Raw genomic sequence first — 21,366 nt, forward strand, 5'->3', positions numbered from 1 at the left:
TTAGTTTGTTTTAAAATGTCTCAAAAAAAAGACACCCCAAATCCTGCAAATAAATAAGACCCCGAAAGCAAAGAAATTGCTGGCAGAAAATTGCCAGCAATTATGCATGTGCCCCCCTCCTATCAGTTAACTGGGTTTAAAACAGGATCATGTGCATTAGTTGGCATGATTGTGCCGTTACCTATTCTATTTAGCAACAATTTCTTAGTGTTTTTTGGTTTTTACCTTTCCTTTTTTGGGGACCTCAAGTTTGGACGACCCAGACTCCTAATTTCCTCACAGAGGCCCGGACAACTCTCCTCTGTACCTTAGGAGTCTTGGAGAGAGTTCTGGGGCTCTCTCCAAGGTGAACTTATTTTCCCAGGGTTGCAGAACTAGCAACAAGCATCTGTTAAATGCCTACTATGTGCCAGCAATGCACTAGATTGTGGGGGGTGGGAATAGAGGAGGAGACCCCAAAAACATGAACAAAATCATCCCTACTCTTAAGTGGCTTGAGGGCGTGCCCAAGGAAAGGCTTGGAAGGAAGGCTGACCCAATAGCCACTCTTTCTTTCTCTCCCTGGGTCAAGCAAAAGCAACTTATGTGTCTCATTCTTCTAGCCTTATTTGTTTTACTCTCCATCATTTCACAGATGTGGGACCTCAAACATCACTCTATCTATCCCAAGGACCCTGCCCTTTTTGGTACTTGGACATGATTTCCAAAATCTCAACACGTCCTTCTAAAGATCAACAAAGTTGATTTTTGCATGGAGGCACTCATTCTCTCTCCAGGTTCAGGAGTCTGAACACAAGAAGAGAGGCAGATAAAGCCCTACCAAATGCTTACTTCACCAAGAGTCCAAGTGGTCCCTTGGGACCCCAAGTCCACCATCACAGAAGGGGAGAGAGGGAGGGGGAGAGAGCCAACAGTCTCTGAGATGTCTCCCAGTCACTACCTTCCATGAATCCAAATTCCAGTGCCACAAACAGCCCAATGCACTAACTCAGAGGGAAGGACACGCTCTCTGTATCATCCTGGCCAAAAACCACTGATGGGAAAACCTTTGGTGTCTAGCCACCGGTAACCTTGGCATTCTGAAGAAAGCCAAAAAGCTAAGGCAGAGACCAGTCGGAAGCACACATGCGTATGTTTTAGCACGGCCCCCTACTTCACAACTAAAGAAACTGAGGGCCTCAGGTACAAGATAATCTACCCTCGTTCAGAGCCAATTAAATGACAGAGCTGGTAAGGGAACCCAAATCTGGATTGAGTCCAGAGCTCTCCCATTCTGTCCAGCCAGGATGCTCCCCCTTTCTACCTGTCTGAATCCTCAGCTTCCTTCAAGGCTTATCTTGGGTACCCTTCTACACACACACACACACACACACACACACACACACACACACTCTCACACTCACTCTCTCTCTCTCTCTCTGTGCTTACCCTACTTGAAATTGTTTTCTATTTACTTCAATCAATCCCTGTATTCATTCCCCCAGGAGAAAAGGAATAGGCAATCATAACTAAAAGTCATAGAGTATGACACAAAAGAATTGGCTACCTGTGGTCCAAAAGGGAATGGCGAGTCGTGCATATGCTACAACACATTACTAAAACTGAATGAGGTAGAAGGGGTATGAAAACTGAGAAACATATGGGGTCAGGAAGGCATATAAGAAGCACCAGAGATACTGGTAGGGAAGGTGACAAACGTCACTCATGGGGCCCTCGGGCATTCACACGTTGCCAGCTGATCTAGGGGCAACTTCCCAGTGCCTTGGAACAAGTACAGAACCTGGACCTGAGTCACACAGGATGAAGAGGTGTGAATGGGCTACAATTCTCCCACTGGTAGAGTGCCGTCATCTCTGAGACCAAAGTCTCCAGGTGACCTTTAAAGGTCACTCCTCATCGAACTCATTTATAGACAAGAACCTAAGATTCAAATTCGGACTTTCTGACCCCAAACTTGCACTCTTTGCATTGCATTACATGGCTCCATCCCATCTTACACACAACACCATTGGTTTCCTATCTGGTACCCTTTGAGGATTACCTAACTTTAAGCTACCTAATTTGGCAGAACTTTTCCAGAAAACCACGTTTTCTTTGGTTTTAATTTATATTTCTCTTAATAGTGAGTTGGAGCCATCATCCTTATGATCACTCACAGGTTTGCATTTCTTCTTCTGAAAGCTACTCATATCTCATTCCCATTTATCAATGGTTCTCAGCTTTACAGATTTGGGGTAATTCCCCACTTATCTTGGACATCACACATATCAGGGACACATTTGATGCAAAGGATTTTTCCCCACTCTCTCTTCTGATTCTAACTGTATTGATTTCATTCACGTCAATCTTTCATTTCAAATAATCTCTCTTCCTGCTGTAGCCTCAAGCCTATCATGACCCAGACTTTCTGCTGACAGCCCTGGTTGTATTCTGTCCTTACCCCTTTCCCAGTCCTACTCTGAGGATGCTCGCCTGTGCTCCAAAATGAAGATGCTGCTGGGTTAGCTTGAAGATGTTACTCTTGGCCCCAATGGGAGAAGCTTAAAGGACTACTCCTGTACCTTTCTCTTATTAGCCTTGCCTCCTATTCCCTTGGGTATTTCTATTGGGATCCTCCCACTAAATGCATCAAACTCAGTATTAGTCAAATTTTTCTGCAAAGCCTTTTTAGTCCCTGCAAGAGAACTTATTAGCCAATAATCCCACTGCTAAAAATATATTCTGAAAATATTTCAATCATACCTTCTCACTCACACCACTCCTTCGAAAAACCAATTTGGAACTTTCCATGGCAGCATTACTTATATTTACCAAAAACGGGCAAGTAATCTAAATATCCAACAACAGAAGAGTTCAATCCATTTGGACACATTCACAAAATGAAACTGAGACTGATAAACAACAAACAATAAATAAAATTTTTAAAAACTGGACTGAGCTTAATATCATATAAAAAAGAACCAAGGAAACAAGAGTATTCACTACCACCAAAGGGTGAAAAGTAAATGAGAATGAATGGGGAGAAAAGTGAATGGGAACGAATGGGGAAAGATGACTCAAATATTATGATCTCCTTCCACATTAAAATGACTTGACAAAGGAAAGTTAATTAGTTGTGTGGGTATTCAATCTTAAAATCATAGTATTTTTAAATTGTTTCTTTTTTGAGATTTAACTTCGAAAATAAATGTTAAAAACAACCAGTTAAAGGTCAATTCTTGCTGATCCAAAATCTGTTATCTCTAGTTAATAATGCTGCTTGCTTTTCAATTGTTACAAGAGATTGTCTCCTCAGCTATTTAACATATTCCCTGGATAAAATATAGGTGGGTCAGACTTGGGAAGTAACTGTAATGCTCTAGGTTCAAAGGATTAAATCAGGAGTTCTTTACTTGGGGTCCATGAAGTCTTTTTCAAAAAAAATATTTCAATCACTATTTCAATATTATTGGTTTGATTCACTGGATTTTATTTTATACATTTACAACCCATGATTCTGCAAAGAAAGGGTTCCATCCATGGGCTTTGCCAGTCGTATGGCTCTCAAAAATGTAAAAAACAAAACAAAAAAACCCGCCCTCATTTAAATTTTCAGAGCAGAGGTAGGCAAGGCCCTATATTACTTGAGGTATACAGAATAGAGGGGAGGAGGAAGAATAATCTTTCTAGAGTATAAGATCTATCAGATATATAATCACTTATAGAACATTTTCAACAAGTGGGTTAAACCTCTCCTAGAAACCCTACAGTGTTGTGTCTATTTCCTCCAAGATCACTCCACTTCTGAACCTCTTAATAATGGGAAGCTTTTCCTTAGACCCGGCTCAAATTGATTTTATATAACTATGTCACTATAACTGCACTAAATGGGAAATCTCCTTCGCTCCCCACCCCCTGGCAAACACCCAAAGAGCACAGGAAATAAGGAAAAAGACTGTGGTACTTTAAAAGAACTCAGGACACAGGTCATTTCAGAGCTTGGGAAGCCTAGAGGAACCTGAAACATCCATCTAAAGAAAAGGAAACCCCAGCTAGGGAAGTAGGAGAGGTCACCAGCCCAAGGCTACAGAAATTACCATAAAGAATAACAAACACAAATAAGAGAACCACCAATTAGCCAGCTCCCAAGAGTTCAAAAGCCCTGGGGTCAAGTATTGACAGCTTCCCCCTCCCCACCAGCTAACCACTTTTACCTATATAAATGTATGAGAGAATCTAAATTCCTTCGGGGGTGTCAGGTTTTGTTCAGGTAAAACTGGTGAACGGGAGATATCTCCAACTTACCCAGCGTTTGTGCATAAATGCTTCTATCCGGTGTAGATAGCCCTGTGTATATCTTGTATGTACATAGTTGTTGACTTGAAGCCTCTCCCATTAGAGGAGGAACTCCTAGAGAATGGGCACCCTTTGACCTTCCTTTGACTCTCCAGCACTGGGCCCAATGCCTGGCACATCGAAGGCTTCAAACAATGCTGGGTGACTCACCCCAGACTTGTAAAATCATTTACACCCAGGCCCTACTTTAGAATTGCCTAGTGATGTGCCTCCTTAAAGGGTGTGGGGATGGGGAGGAAGGGAGAAAATCCGGAATTTATAATTTTAAAAACAAATGTAAAATATTGTTTTATATATAACTGAAAAATAAAAATATTTTTAATTTTTTTTAAAGAAGAAAAGAGGAACTTTCTCAAAGAAAATTGCTGAAAAAAAAAATGCCTTGTGAGATTAGACTAGAAATTGTCTGTTTACCTTATTAGAGAGAATTAGAGAGGACACAGGTGAAAGTGGTTGGAAAAAAGCAGCTGCCTAACTACTACACAAACTCTAAGGGAGGTCTAGATACAAATGTATAGTTCAAGTTCCACATGATCATAAGGATCACAAGAGGTTACTGGCAATGAATAAAAAAATGTATACTTTACATTGCAAAAATGTTACACGTTAAGCAAGTGTCAACCCCCTAAGACAAAGATGGCAAAAGGAAACAAGAGAAGGAAGAGTACTCAAAAAATCTGTTGCTAAGACTATATGATCAGTTCTGATGGACATGACTCTCTTCAACAATGAAAGGATTCAAACCAGTTGCAGTTGTTCAGTAATGGAGAGAGCCATCTATACCCAGAGAGGCCTGTGGGAACTGAGTGGGGATCACAACATAGCATTCTCACTCTTTATGTTCTTGTTTGCTTGCATTTTGTTTGGTCTCAGGTTTTTTTTTTCCCCTTCTTGTTCCAATTTTTCTTGTGTAACAAAATATCTATAAATACGTATACATATATTGGATATAACATATATCTTAACATATCTTAACATGAATTGAACTACCTACCAGCTAGGGGAGGGGGTGGGGGGAAAGGGGAAAATTTGCAACAGCGTGTTTTGCAAGGGTCAATGTTGAAAAATTACCCATGAATATGTTTTGCAAATAAAAAGCTTTAATAAAGAAAAAAATCTGTTTCTATCACATAAACTGCTGTTTTATGGGCCAAAGTTTTATTCCTGAGGCCAGAATCTTTTCCTAGGGGGTTGATTGTTTGTTAGAGGGACTTTGGTGGAAAAAAATCCTGAAAATTCTCTGTGACTTTCCTCCACCTCACCCAAAATCTCTTTTGACTGACACATCTATTGCAGCCAGTTTCAGGGTTACAGTCTTAATTAAAAGAAACCAAGTCTTCTTCAGAAATATAGACTTCATTTTTTAAAAAAAGAGAAAGCCAACTCACATTCAAAGAGAGAACTACGGAGACTGAATGTGAATCAAAACATAGTGTTTTCACACATTTTTTTCTTCCTCTTTTTTTTCCCCTTTTGGTCTGAATTTTTTTTTTGCACAAGACAAATATGGAAATATGTTTAAAAGGACTGCACATATTTAACCTCAATCAGATTATTGACTATCTTGAGGAAGGGGGAGAGAAGGGAAGGAGGGAGAAAGTTTCATGTTTACATGTATTTGGAAAAATACTGTTAAAAAAAATAAAATTAGAGGCACTACTTTTCCCCTAAAATGAAATTTGAAAACACTAAGCTTTAAATATCAAAAGTAACTTGGACTAGCAAAGGGTCAGCAGTGTCATCAGGTGCCTCACACACATACTTGCTGTGACCAAGAGCAAATCATCCAGTCAGAGGCCAGCTGCCTCAGTTTCCTCAACTTGGAAATGGGAATAACAATGGCACCTACCTCAGAAGGTTATTGAGAATACCAAGGGAGATAATTTTTGTACCAGCTCTTGGCACCAGGTCAGGCACATGGTAAGCAATGACTAAATGTTTACTCCCTCTCCCTTCTCTGAACAATGAGCATAGCTAAAGGAAATTTCCATAATGCACTTTTCCAAACTGCTGAAATCAAACAGGTCTAGATGGCCTGCTACCCCCAAATTACAAAATCAATATTGTCATTTTAGATCACATATATTAATCATGAAGGCAATTGTGTAAAATTCAACCTGACCTCTAGCATAAATCACAGGGCAGAAAATTCTTATCCTTTTGGAGATCTTGGACCTTTTGGCAACCTGGTGAAACCTATGGAAGCCCCTCTCAGAATGTGGCTTTTAAATTTCTAAAATACACAGGATTACAAAGGAAACCAATTACTTTGAAATTCAACTAGTTACAAAATGTTTTTATATTCAGACTTCAGGTTATGCACCTGTAGGAGCTCAGGTATGGACCTGTACCTTAGGGCAACAGGGAATGAACTCAGGATTTCCCAATTAAGGAAAAAAGCACCAATACAGGCCAGCTGCACCTAGAGCAGCAGAGATCAAGTCCTGAAGTTTATAAAAGACCTCTTTTAAGATCACATGTGACACATACCAGCTAGGGCATCTCCTGGAAAACCATCCTCACAAGCCCAAGGAAAATTTCAAGATAAAATGAAGACTGAAATCATACTAAAGAAGAAATACAAAATGGTAAATTTGTATATAGCATAAGAATGTATAAGTACAGTATTTATATGCATATATATGTAAATGCACATGCATATAAGTTTGTATACATATACTCTGCACCATTAAAAGGGATTATTTAAAATCTATTCTTAAGCAAATAAGTTCACAAGAGCAAAATTAGGCTTCTACAGTGCAAGGGGTGTAAAGAATTGGGGGAAAAGACTTCCCATTTCTAAAGACCTTCCCTTAGAATCCAAACTTGAGTCACTGAACAAATGTTAACCTTTTAAGGAAAGTTTTCCATCTAAAAGCAAGACAGAGGAATAACTTCATCAGGCTTATTAACTCACAACTTTTTCTTACCCTAGATAATGATAGCTCCAATTGGGAAAAATGGAAACACTCTGAAATTCAAATGATAAGGGGCTATGATAAACAAGTTTTTACTGGATTTAAAAGGCAAAGCACACCCCACAAAACACACCGCTGAACCCCGTCACTCATTCCCCCTCCCTTTAAGTTAGGATTGCCAAATCCCCGCTCAGATAAATGAGATAAGTAGAAAGGAAAGGAGCCTATCCAGGGTACCTGACTGGCTGTTGTGAGAAAAGTACTCTAGAGATGTGAGTTATTGCTATTATTTTTAAAACTTCACCAATTTGAGTGTCCTCTAAAAAACCTAGGGCAGGCCAACTTCCTTGGAGGCTTTCAGAGGAGAGACCGTCTTATAGCGCTTTGAAAACCTTGGCTTTTCAACCCTAAACCCCACAAAATGCATAGTCTGGAGCCAAAGAGGCTTCTTTCTCTGCTGGGCTCACCTGCTCTGCTCTATATATGGGGATGGAAGAGAAAAGTAAGCGTTTCTGGATCCTGAACCCCACTCCTGTGGTACCTTTCTTTTCCTCCTCAGGAAAGTGGGCCAGACGCCGTCTCTCTCCCTCCCCCCCACTCAATACATAAATGAATTCAACCAGAAAGTTCGGGAAGCTCAGAGGAGGTTGCTACTCAAGAAAAGGAGAGGAGGAAAAAAGGAAGAACGAGCACTGGTCACACCTGTTACTTAGTAGGGATTCGGGCAAATGACTTGGGGCTCCCTGGGCCATACTCGGTATAATAAGTGGGAACAGCCCGGCCTATCTCTAAGCAGCCACTTGGGGTCCATTCCTGGCCGGGCATTCATTCTCTGGGACCCTGGGAAGTGAGTGACCGTCTCAGGGTGACTGACCCACGGGAAGAGGGAGGAAGGCAGGACTGGAACCCAGGGCTGACTGGTTCTAGATTCTAAGGCGGTCCCCTCAGTCCCGACCCGTGTGGTGCTGGGGCCGGGCTCTAGCGGGAATGGAAAAGGAGCTGGCCCAAAGAGACCGTCCCGGTTGCGGGGTGTCTCTCCCCAAAACACAACCCCGCAGCCACACACCCAAACTCCTCACCGTCCCTTTGGCCCTCACCCCAGGCCGACCCCCACATTCCCCTTCCCCCTGGAGAAAAGAGGTCTAGCGGGCTTACTGCGGGTCCGAGGCTGGGAGCGGGGGTGCTGCTGCCGCTGCCGCTGCCGCTGTGGGGAAGAACCCCCGCAGGAGGAAGGTCAGGGACGGCCGCTGCTAGGACGACGGACGACAGCACGGACCCCGGCGCCCCTGGAGTGAGGGGTATCGGTGTGGTCCACGGGTAAACCCAGGAATGGAGGGGGCGGGCCCGGACTGGGCCGGGCCGGGGCGGGGCCGCGCCCGAGGCGTCCCGAGCCGAGCAAGGCGGGGCGGGGCGGGCTGGCCAAGGAAGAGCGCCCCCTGAGGCTGCCCCGGGCGCAGCAGGCACGCTAGGCTCCCAAGCACGTGATCTCCCTCCTGCTCCGCCCTTCCCACACCGGGGCCTCCTCCCACACCGGGGCCTCCTCCCACCCCCGGCCTCCTCCCATCCCAGGCCTCCTCCCATCCCAGGCCTCCTCCCATCCCAGGCCTCCTCCCATCCCAGGCCTCCTCCCATCCCGGGGTCTCCCCACTCCTCTGCCCCTTCCTTTCCTTTCCAGGGTTTCTAGCTTCTTCCATTGCTTTCTAGAACCTTCACAGCTCCTGGCCCGTCACCCCATACTCACTGCTCCAGTAAGATTAGAGGAAGGGAAAGGGGGGCAGAGTGTGGCCTCAGTGACTAGAGGGAAGGCTCACTTCAGGTGGTGGGGTCAGGCCTGGGTGGCTCAGGAGACCTCAGAAGGGGCCTAAGGAAACCAGGCCTCCCCACCCGTCCACCCCGCAAAGCTCACCTCCCACCCAAGACCTCCCCCCTTCCCCACCTGCCCAGCCAGGGTTACCGCTCATCTTCCCCCAACATCTCAGGAGACCTCACAAGAAGCACTGAGGAAACGGGGCCTTCCCACCTGCCCACCGCTCAAAGCCCACCACCTCCCACCCAAAACTTTCCCTCTCCCCCCACCTGCCTAGCGAGGGTCTTCCCCAGCCTCAACCTACCCGCCCAGGCCTACTTCCCCAAGACCAGCGAGACCCACTCCCTACCTCTTCTGCGGAGCTCCCAAGTCAAAATGCCCAGTGGGAATGCTAGGACATGCTATATAAAGGGTACGGCACCACCCCATTAAACAGAGAGGGGGCGATATTTGCACATGCGGACAAGGGTAAACGCACCTCGCCCACTGGCCCAGGCCACTGACCTGGATCACAAGGCGGAGTGGGGTGGAGATGGGATGGGGGTATCTCCGCCAAGCCCTGGGCCTTGTTCCCGGATGCTACCCATGCTGGATCTTAGTGAGATTCCAGACTCCCCTGTGAGCTTCAAGACCCCCTAGACAGGTTTAAGACCCCCTACTAAGCTTCAAGACCCCCAGACAGCTTCAAGACCCCCTACAGAGCTTCTGGACCCCCAGTGAGCTTCAAGATACCCTAGAGGGCAACAAGACCTCCCAGAGAGCTTCTGGACCCCCAGGGAGTTCAAGACCCCCTAGAGAGCTTCAGGACCCCCATTGAGCTTCAAGACTCCCTAGAGAGCTTCTGGACCCCCAGTGAGTTCAAGACCCCCTAGAGAGCTTCAGGACCCCCAGTGAGCTTCAAGACCCCCTAGAGAGCTTCAAGACCCCCTAGTGAACTTCAAGACCCTCTAGAGAGCTTCATGACCCCCAGTAAGCTTCAAGACCCCCTAGACAGCTTCAGGACCCCCAGTGAGCTTCAAGACACCCTAGACGGCAACACGACCTCCCAGAGAGCTTCTGGACCCCCAGTGAGTTCAAGACCCCCTAGAGAGCTTCAGGACCCCCATTGAGCTTCAAGACTCCCTAGAGAGCTTCTGGACCCCTAGTGAGTTCAAGACCCCCTAGAGAGCTTCATGACCCCCAGTAAGCTTCAAGACCCCCTAGAGAGCTTCAGGACCCCCAGTGAGCTTCAAGACACCCTAGACAGCTACACGACCTCCCAGAGAGCTTCTGGACCTCCAGTGAGTTCAAGACCCCCTAGAGAGCTTCAGGACTCCCCATTGAGTTTCAAAATCCCTAGAGAGCTTCAAGACCCCCTAGTGAACTTCAAGACCCCCCAGTGAACTTCAAGACCCTCTAGAGAGCTTCATGACCCCCCAGTAAGCTTCAAGACCCCCTAGAGAGCTTCATGACCCCCCAGTAAGCTTCAAGAACCCCTAGAGAGCTTCAGGACCCCCAGTGAGCTTCAAGACACCCTAGACAGCTACACGACCTCCCAGAGAGCTTCAGGACCCCCATTGAGCTTCAAGACTCCCTAGAGAGCTTCTGGACCCACAGTGAGTTCAAGACCCCCTAGAGAGCTTCAGGACCCCCATTAAGCTTCAAGATACCCTAGAGAGCTTCAGGACTCCTAGTGAGCTTCAAGACCCCCTAGAGAGCTTCAAGACCCCCTAGTGAACTTCAAGACCCCCCAGTGAACTTCAAGACCCTCTAGAGAGCTTCAGGACTCCCAGTGAGCTTCAAGACCCCCTAGAGAGCTTCAGGACCCCCAGTGAGCTTCAAGACCCCCTAGAGAGCTTCAGGACCCCCAGTGAACTTCAAGACCCTCTAGAGAGCTTCAGGACCCCTAGTAAGCTTCAAGACCCCCTAGAGAGCTTCAGGACCCCCAGTAAGCTTCAAGACCCCCTAGAGAGCTTCAAGACCCTTTAGAGAGCTTCAGGACTCCCAGTGAGCTTCAAGACCCCCTAGAGAGCTTCAGGACCCCCAGTGAACTTCAAGACCCTCTAGAGAGCTTCAGGACCCCCAGTGAGCTTCAGAAAGACCCCCTACCACTCTAATCTAACCCAATTCTTTTATGCATGGGGAAACTGAGACCTTGGCCAATGTTGCTTAACCTCAGTTTTCAGAAGCAACATGCTTCTGACCTTGTCTATACACTTCCTAGGGGACTGAGGCCCCTACACTGAGTCTGCCCCCAGGTACCCTGGTACACCTGAGCCTACCCTACAGGTACAGCTGAGAGGATGGTGCTGGGCTGGCAAGGGCAGAAATGGAGACCTGGGTAGCCCAGCAAAGGCAGGGAGGGAAACGTCAGTAGCATTTCTTTCTCCCCTCCCTCTCTGAAAGTGGCTTCGGGACATGCAGATGGAGGCAGGGAGGGAAGGAAGGAGGCCAAAGAACGTGCGGGTCGGCAGGGGGACAAGCATTTATTCATCACCTAACACAGAAAGGCAAAATCCAGTCCCTTCCCTGGCAGCGCTCACAATATAAGTGGAGAAGGGGGGAGGGGGGGAACAGCACACAGGCTAAATGTACACAAGTTGCATGGGGGATCATCCACAGCAAGAAATCCTAAAAAGAAAGGAGGCCCGGGACAGGTTTCTTGTGCAAGGGGGGACACAGGCAAAAGTGGAGTAGGCCAGAGGGGCACAGCAGGAGGGAGAGAGTCCCCGCGATGGGCAATGTGCCAGGGAGGACGCTCAGGCTCTGGAGATGGGGGGTCCTGGGTCAGGAAGCCCAGGATGGCAGGGGATGCTAGAGAGGGTGTGGCCCTGAAAGGTGAGAAAGGTAGGAAGGGACCTCTCTGAAAGCAAGGCACAAGATTTTGTACTTGATCCTGGGGAGTATCAGAGAACCTATGAGCCCTCCTTCCCTCCTAATGCCTCTGTGTCTATTCTTCTGGACCTCATTTGTGCAACATAATGACTATTTTTACTTTAACTCTGCCCCCCTGTTTCTTTTCAGCTACTCTATTGCTGATATCAATCTTAAACATATATTTCCATTTAAAAGATAGAAATCATTTGTCCATGTTAAATTTCTTGAACTTGATCTTTGATATGGGCTCTTACATGTTAAATTTCCTATTGAATTCAGATTTTGTTGAAATAAAGTCCTACGATCTGCGAGTTCGTTGAATGTCCATTTTTTTTTTCATTCAATATTGTAGATAATTTTGCTGGACATGCTATTTTTGGCCACAGGCCTAATTCTTTTGATTGCCTGTATATGTGATTCCAGGACCTGGGATCTTTTATTGCAGAAACTGTTAAGTCCTGTACAATTCTGATTATATCTTCAACATATCTGAATTCGTTTTTATTGTTGTTGTTACTGTTGTTTCTTGCAAAATTTTCTCTTTGATCTGGGGTTTCAACATTTGGCAATATTATTCCTATGTGTTTTGCATAAAGGATCTCTCTGAGGTGGTGATTGGTGGATCTTTTCTATTTTTACTTTCTTCTCATGTTCTATCACTCCAGGACAATTTTCTTGGATTATTTCTTTCATTATTGTGGCGAGGTCCATTTTTTGATCACAGCTTTCAGGTAGTCCAATTATTCTTATATTTTCTCTTCTTGATTTCTTCTCCAATTCTGTTATTTTTTAAATAAGATGTTTCATATTCTGTTCTATTTTTTCATTCTTTATATTCTGTTTTATTATTACTTGGTCTCTTATAGCTTCACTGCCTTTCCCTTGCCAATACCTAATTTTCAAAGAGTTATTTTCATCAAGACTCTTTTTCTTGTTGATTTTTTTTCATAATCTTGTTTTTCTTGGATTTTCTTTTTTAGCTTTTCCTCAATGTCTCTCATTTATTTTTTAATTCTTTTTTGAGCTCTACTATAAATTCCTCTGGGCAGGGAGCCATTTCCTCCCTTTGGGGTAGAAGTTTTTTTTTTTTACTTCACTATCCTCTGAAGATGAACTCCAGTTTTCTGTTCCTATAAGTTTCTATGGTTGGGTTCCTTCTTTGTTGATTCACTTTTTAATTAGTGGAAGCATCTCTAATTGTGGAGTGGGGTGGGCCGGGTGCCTCTAGCTGCACTTCAGCTCTCCCCTCTGCCCTGGAACCCCAAACCAAGAGCTCCACCCTCCTGCAAGTGCTGGCAGCCAGCAGCATCCCTGCCCCACTCCCTCTGCACTCCCAGTGTGCTGCTTCCCTCTTGATCAGGGCAGTGTCTCAGCATCACAGCCAGGCCTGACAACTTCCCAGGCTGTCCAGGAGTGAAAGTTCCTGTGGCTCCTGAGAATGTTCCAGCTAAGTCCTGCTAGCTCCATGGGTCACGGCTTGGTGTTTGTGGGGAACTAGCCTGGAGGTGTTTGGGTCCTATTGGATTGTACCAGGAATTCCCCTGTTCTGCCCCAAGTCTTCTTGATTTTTCTCTAGTCTATGGTCACCAAGAAGGACCAATTTATTCTGGTTGTGGGGGAAATCTGGAAACCTTGAAATTAACTGACTACTCTACCATCTTCCCAGAATCCTCCCTGCAGTGGGTAGATATTTCAGAGGCAGGTCTCTAGTCAATGTTAGGCAAAGATGCCTAATAATAATTAGAGCTGTCCCAAAAGGAAATGGGCAGCCCGGGAAAGTAGTGGTCTTCACCCTAGAGACCTTCAAGCAGAGGCCAGAGGATCAACTTTGTATATGATGCTTTCTGGTATACAAGCTGGACTAGATGCCCACCAAGGCACCATCTCTGAAATTCTGTGCTTCTGGGATAGAGCTGAGCTTGGCTGGCAGGAGGGTATATGGAATCCAATGGCTTCCCTTCAAAGAAAGTGCCTAGCAAATGCCCTGAAAATAAACTATTTATTTAATAATAACTTTCTTCAAAATACACACAAAGATAGCTTTCAACATTCATCCTTGCAAAACCCTGTGTTCCAGATTTTTCTCCCTCCCTTCTCCTTTGCCCCCTCCCCTAGACAGCAAATAATCCAATATGTTAAACATGTACAATTGTATATATATTTACGCAATTATCATATTGCACAAGAAAAATCAGATTAAAAATGGAAGAAATAAGAAAAAAAAACAAGCAAGCAACAATATAAAACATAAAATACTATGTTGCGATTCATACTAGTTCCCACAGGCCTCTCTCTAGATACAAATGGCTCTCTCCTCACAAGTCTATTGGAATGGCCTAAATCATCTTATTGTTGAAAAGAGCCATGTCCATCAGAGTTGGTCATTGTATAATTTTGTTGTTGAAGTGTATAATGATCTCCTGGTCCTGCTCATTTCACTCAGCATCAGTTGATGTAAGTCTCTCCAGGCCTCTCTGTATTCCTCCTGCTGGTCATTTCTTACAGAACAATAATATTTCATACCATTCATATACCATAATTTATTCAGCCATTCTTCAACTGATGGGAAGCCACTCAGTTTCCAGTTTCTAATCACTACAAAAAAGGCTGCCACAAACATTTTTGCACATACAGAGCCCTTTCCCTCCTTTAAGATCTCTTTGGGATACAGACCAAGTAGAGACCTTGCTGAGTCAAAGGGTATGCACAGTTTCATAGCCCTTTGGGCATAGTTCCAAATTGCTCTCCAGAATGGTTGGATCAATTCACAACTCCACTTCAATTTTGGCAAAAGCATCCATCAATAAACAGTATAAATTCCCCTGTTCCTCTGAATTCAACGACTGGTAACACTGAGCTGACTCAGAGTCAAGTTTAAACAGGAGAGGAAGGGTCCAGCACCTCAGAGAAAGAAAACCATGTCCCAAAGTCCAGCTGCTGCCCTCTGAGCCTCAAGTCTAGCCAAGTCCCTGGTTTTTCTATGATTCCTTCCTCATAACCTTCTATCCTCAGCCCCAGCATCCCCAAAAGGGACCACTGCCTTTTGTAATGCTGTGCTTTTGGATCTGTAACCCAGTTGTTGGACAGTATGGTTAAAAAGCAGCTGCTGTCGTTCACCTTTCATCCTGACTGCTTAGCATATACTGGGTGCTTAATAAATGCTTATACTGGATGCATATGTCTATTCTTGAGATACAAGTCTCCAAGAGCCAAGCATGTGGTGGTAAAAATCAACGCTGAGGCCCTGGGTTCAAATTCTGACTTAGCTGCTTACTAGCTTAAAACCTCCCTGGGCCTGGAAGAGAGATAGACTAAACAGCCTCTGAGATCCCTTCAGGCTCTAGATCTAGACTCCTCTGGTTACTTTCCACCAATTGATTTTTCAGCTCTGTGTAGTCACTTCAACTTTAAAGTAACAGAAAACTACACGACAAGGAGGCCTCAGAAAAGTACAAAAGTGGCAAGGCCGGGTGAAGTGCCCTGAGAAAACTAAGGGTTTGATTTACACTGCAGCATGCAGGCATGGGCAAGCACGGGCACACATGGGTACACACACATGTGCACATGGGCACACACACTCCCCTCCTTAGCGGTATTCAGGTGTGTGGTGAATTGAATTGAAATTGAGGAAATAACTGTTTCTCTAGGGACTGATCAAATTAGAGCTTAAAAATTGATCTTGGGACAGCTAGATGGAGCAGAGGGTGAAGCAAGGACCCTGAAGCCAGAAGGACCTGGGTTCAAATTCAGCCTCAGATACTTAAGGCTTACTATCTGTGTGACCTTCACATCACTTAATCCTGATTGTCAAAATTAAATCAATCTTACTTTAGGATTTCCAAATTCAGAGAGAGAGACTCAGGGTAAACACAATCTGCTCTAACCTACTTTGGCAGGCAGCATGGGGCCAGGGAAGGAAAAAGTGCTGAACTTGGGGTCACTGGGCCTAAGCCTTGGCCCCAGTTTTGCTACTTCTTGCCTCTGTGACCTTGGGTAAATTGCCCTCCTGAACTTCAGTTTTCTTTTCTGCAAATTGATATACGTGTGAGGGTGGAAGTGGGGTTGAACCAGACAACCTCTAGGGTTCCTCTCAGCTTCAGATTTAGGAGCAGTAGGCTGGCAGTTCTTAAATGCCCTTTCCTTTGCTGCTTTATGAGGTTATGGGGGTCTGGGGAGGCAGTAAGGGGAAACCTGAAAAGCCCATGGTTCCAGGAAAGGTCTTAGTCCCAGCTTTGGGGTCTCTGCTGATGGGTCATCAGTGTCATGCTCTCACTCTGGGTCTTGAGGTCTATATTCCTTAAGGTGAGTCCTGGGAAATAGGTGAGGCTGCTGAGAAGGCTCTACAGAGGCGTAGGCAGCAGCTTATGCTTTATATTCAGATACTAGGGAGAGTAAGGGGAAAAGAATGACATACTCTCAACGAGCAATTTGTAAAAAAAAAAAAAAAAAAATCCCAGTGTTTATTAGCAATACTCATAGGTCAGGGTGTCATAGGACTCCCAAACTTGGGCTCAAGCATTGACTGACTTGGGTCCCTTTGGTTAAACACACTTAGCTGGATCAAGTAGAACCTGGGGTTTCTCTAGCTTCTTAAAGTGTGGGTCACAACCCCATATGGGTTCATATAACTGAATTTGGAGGCTGCAAAATTATCATTTATTAAAAGTAAATGTTTGATTTGTATACCTATTTTATATACCTATATAGCTGGGATCACATAAAAATTTCTCGGGCAAGAAGGCATCACAAGTGGACAAAGTTTAAGAAGTCCTAATCTAAGTGAGACCGATAATGATTCAGGGGTCTTCAGGAAATGGAGGGAAGCAATTGTCTGCTCTGGGACTTAGCTGCCTGTGCAAAGGGACTTGGTACTCTAGTGGAGGGGCTTCTGAGAGCCAGTCGGCCAGGCATCTTTACAGCAGCTCAGGGGAGAAAGAAGCTGAAATCAATCACATAAGTGAATTCTTGAAAAATTCAGCATAAAAAGTCCAAGCTTCCATTCCCAACCAAAAGAGATTCTGGAGAAAAGTCAAGAGCATCGGAGGGATGGAATGTTTTCCTCTAAATGCTTCCACGTGTTGTTTGCTACTTGAAGGGGAGCCCCTAAAATTCTCAGATAATGACGAGATCCAGAGGAGAGAAGAAAAAACAAAGCTTTGGCTAGGAGGGGCTAAGGTAGTGGTGGCCAGACTGATACATTGCAAGTCTCTATAGTTATGTGCAGACGTGGCACATTGGGCACGCCTTCAAGATAGACTAGCAGTCCATGAATTCTACATTATACACTGTTATGGAAACTTAGTTGCTAAGGGAAATAAGGCTTGCTCTATGCAATAATACTCCTCTTGGGAACATACCATTTAACCTACTAGAGGTCTGGAAGCTGCTTATTTCCTAGGGCTGATGCAGTCCAGAGGCAGATAATAATGTTTGCCACATCCGTGCCATGATCTACAGTCCCACAGGACTTGTAACCACATTATTCTATGCGAAGTGTTATTGCACCCATTTTGAAGAGGAGGAGGATGATAGTGATGGTGATAAAAGCTGATATAACACAGTAGAAGGTCAGTCTTAAGAGTCAGGAAGAACTGGATAGCAAGAACTTGAAAGGCTGTCCCTTGGGAGAGAGATTAGCCTTCCCAGCTTGGTCTCAAAGGGCAGAATTAGGAGCACCTTGGGAGTTGCAAAGAAGTCAATTCCATGATAAATTTCCCTAACAATGAGAACTTTCCAAGATTGGAAGAGGCTGCTTCAGGAAGTTGTGGCTTATCCTTCCAGAAAGGCTAGAGGACCCACTTATTGAGGATGTTTTAAGAGTCATGTTTTTTTTTTTTTTTTCAACTATTAGTTGTTCTAGCTTATTCTCAAGACCTCTTCCCACCTCTGAAATGTTATGATTCTGGATTCTGATTGGGTATTCAAGGCTTGCTTCTGACAAATACTATATGAAACTGAGCAAGTCGCATAAGTCTCAGTTTCAGTGGCCCAGGCAAGTCTTTAAGACTAGAAGTTGTCCATCGGCACCAGTGGAGGGATGAGCCACACCAGAATTTTGCAAAGCACTCTAAATACATCATCTCATTGGTCTTCACAAGAATCCAGTGAGGTGGGTTTTATTATCCCCATTTTATAGATGAGAGTGTGGGGAAACACAATTTCAATTGAATGAATGGAAACAACAGTGAGGACAAAGAAGTTTAGATGGGAAAGATGGAAGGACAGAATGTTCTGACAAAAAGGGTAATTTCAGTATTCAGTATCACGGAAACAGAATAGTTATGTAGGTGAAGGTAAGAGCTAAGGTATAACCATCCTTGTATGGGGCCAATGCAGAGTAAGCGTGTATGGGCCAGGCTTATTAATGATCCATCTGGGATTCCAAGATGTCTGAGGAGATAACCAACATGAAATCCCTAAATATGAAGACAAGTTGGAATAGAGAAAAAGCCTGTGAGCCAGATACTGAACTGAAAGTGAATAGCAAGAAAATAGCACTGATGTCAGAGTCAGAAAAACTGTATGATCTCATACAAGTCACTTTACTATACTGGGCCTCCTCGGTAAATGAGAGCATTGGTTCAGATGCTTTTCATGGTTCCCTCCGACTCTTAATATTGTATGTGTCTGTTGTTCTTCTATAAGCAAGCTCCTTAAAGGCCAGAACTGTCTTTGTTTTGTCTTTTTGTATTCCAACAGCCTTGTAGGTGCCTAGAAAGCATTTAATAGAAATGCACAGATTTAGAGTTGGAAGGAACATGAACAGCTATCTAGTACAGTCATTCTATAGATGAAGAGACCATGGACCAGAGTAGTTAAGAAATTTGCCCAGATCACATGACAGGCCAAGTTGGGATTCAAACCCAAGTCCTTGGATTCCAAATCTAGGACTTTTTCCACAGAATGTCCTTGATTCATGTTGAGTAAATTCAAGTGAACTGAGTTTTCTTAAAGCAGGGCTCACCAGGATAAATAATTTCTTTGGCCCTTGCACTGAAACAAATTCACTTTGGAAACTTCAGTTTAAAAGCAGACGTGTCAAATAAGCAAATATAACCTAAACAGCCAAATGGCTCATTTTCCAGAGAGAAACTGTTTTTTCAACACAAAGGGCAAATGCTATTTCCAGTAAAAATGGTTGTTTATTGAGTGTTCCATGGGTTTCAGCTAATAAATGTCAGCTTCTATGAAAAAAAACTATTCATTTGCAGCTCTGTGTCACGTATCTTTAACAAATCTGGAAAGAAGGCTAAATAATGGAGAGAGAGAATGATGGAATCAAGCAATTAGATTCTGTCTGTGAATCCATCTTCGCCAAGTGCCTTCCCTACCCTGGACCTCAATCAAATCTGCTTTGTACTCTATGACCTCTGAGGTCCATTCTAGCTCTGGTGGACATTCTGTGGCCACAGCTATGAAAGATGTGTTGGCAAGGGTGCCCGCCTCTAAGGGGCCATGTGCTAGCTCTGTGCCCAATGCATACTTGGGAACTCATCCAATCTGACCCAATCCATCAAGTCCCCATTATGGGAAAGGCAATGAGCCAGGCACTGAAGAAGCAGAAACCCGTCTCTGCCTTCATTAAGCTTATAGTTGAGGGGGACAGGATATATACAACTTGTAAACCGCTAAGGACAGACATAATTACATCAGGAGGAAGAGCAGGATAGGGAAGGATTCAGCTCCTGCTCCTCCCTGTACTTAACCCTCCCAATATTTCAATATCAATACATTCTGACATTGTTAAGGGAAGTAAAGAATGTTCCCCACTAACCAAGAGTTCTCTGACCTTGAAAGAAAAATAGCTGTTTCCATGGAGACATTCACCCCCAAACAAACACACCAATTACCTCCTGGACTATTGGCAGACAGGTTGCTTGGAAGCTCTAACGGAAGAAGTTTCACATTTGCTTTTCTCATAGGGTAGGGCTGGTTTGGGATTTCTTTCTCCTCATTCTTTCCTCCCCCCACTCTCCCACAATAGTGGTAAAGCCATCAGTGGAGTCAATTGTTTCTACAGGACTGGAATCTATGAGCGAATGCCTTTCTAGGGTTCATCACTGCCTACCCTATTTTGGAAACATCTCAGCCAAGAAAAATGAAGCAACCACAGAATCTTCACAACCTTCCATTTAAAAATATCATTTAAAATAACGATTAAGAACTTTTAAACATAACTTTTAAAAGTTTTTTTTAAAGACTGGAGGCATCTAGTCAGTACTTGGAAACTTTCCTTCCAATGGATATCATTAGCCAGCCCCGCTAGAGACCTATGTCCATTTAATCAGTGGTCCTGGAGGAGGGCCAGAGAAGATTAACCACAGGGTTATGTTTCCTAGAGTCTAGAGACATAAAATATATATACCTATTGATTGTTTCCTAAAGAATTCAACAAATTTAAAAAAGAATTCTATAAATTCATAGAGTCCCCCAAATGTCCTAGATCAAACAATGCTCCCCCTCACCCCAAGCCACCGGCAAAGATCCAACCAGGTGAATGAGGGCAGTTAGTAATTAGGCAAGTCAATATCTGACCCATTACCGCAAGCCCAATTTGCTTCTACACTGGAAAATGACTAGATTGATAAAGCAAATAATCTCTTTGATGGCACCAAACCATAGAGATAGCTCTACTTTAATCATTCCCCTAAAAGAAATATAATTATATAAATCAAGGGCATCTGATTTCAGAGTTCAGAAACATCTGTAATGCCCATGGTGATTTTCACAGGTGAATGGCTAGAGTGAATGCAAGGTACATTTTTTGCTCTGACAAACTTGAACATTACTAAGGTCCCATCCTACTTCACTTTTAGTCAGTGAATGTATGAGGCAGAAAAGGATATTGGATCTGCCATCAGATCTCCTGTCTCAACGATTATCTGTCTATCCCTTTATCTCTCTGGGCCTCAGTTTCCTTCTTTATAAATGAAGGGGATGGGTTAGATCATTGGTGTCAAAAGCAAATAGAATCTGGGTAGGGACCAGAGGGGGCAGGGAGTAGGGAAAGAGGGAAAAATTACTCCCCTACATAAGGATCCTTCCTGGCTTCATATTGGCTTAGCTTCAAAGTATAATATTAATCTGTATTTTATTGTATTTTTATTTATTTTGTTAAATATTTATTAATTGCATTTTAATCTGCTTCAGGTGCACTTGGGAGTGCTATGGGATCTAACTTTACTTTCAGATTGTACAAGTCCCTTCATCTCTCTAGATTTCAATTTCCTCCTTGTTAAAATGAGGTGAATTAGATTAGATGACATCTAAAATCTCTTCTGCCTCTAAATCTATGATCCTATGATTATTATTAATATTTTCAAACTAGATCTTTTATTTTTACATCAGAATTTTGAATGGAGCTACCAAAGGCTCTGATAAAATTTGAGAAGACATCAATGGAGGATGAGACTAAGTGCCAAGAAGCCATCATTTCCCACTCACATTAGG

General features: G+C 44.0%; 1 protein-coding gene across 15 annotated transcripts in view; it reads right to left on the reverse strand.

The window, feature by feature from the left end:
* The window catches only part of FHL1 (four and a half LIM domains 1), a 93,639-nt gene extending 84,979 nt beyond the window's left edge, over positions 1-8,660 (reverse strand). For 6 of the 15 annotated variants that reach the window (XM_074277885.1, XM_074277884.1, XM_074277883.1 and 3 more), the window contains exon 1: positions 8,409-8,577. The gene's annotated coding sequence lies outside the window, so the exon portion shown is untranslated. Of the gene's footprint in view, positions 1-8,408 lie in introns of all 15 variants that reach the window. The other 9 variants (XM_074277879.1, XM_074277877.1, XM_074277869.1 and 6 more) reach the window with 2 other exon arrangements.
* Positions 8,661-21,366: the final 12,706 nt, after the last annotated feature.

The sequence above is a fragment of the Sminthopsis crassicaudata genome, chromosome X (assembly GCF_048593235.1).
Source record: "Sminthopsis crassicaudata isolate SCR6 chromosome X, ASM4859323v1, whole genome shotgun sequence".
NCBI lineage: Eukaryota > Metazoa > Chordata > Mammalia > Dasyuromorphia > Dasyuridae > Sminthopsis > Sminthopsis crassicaudata.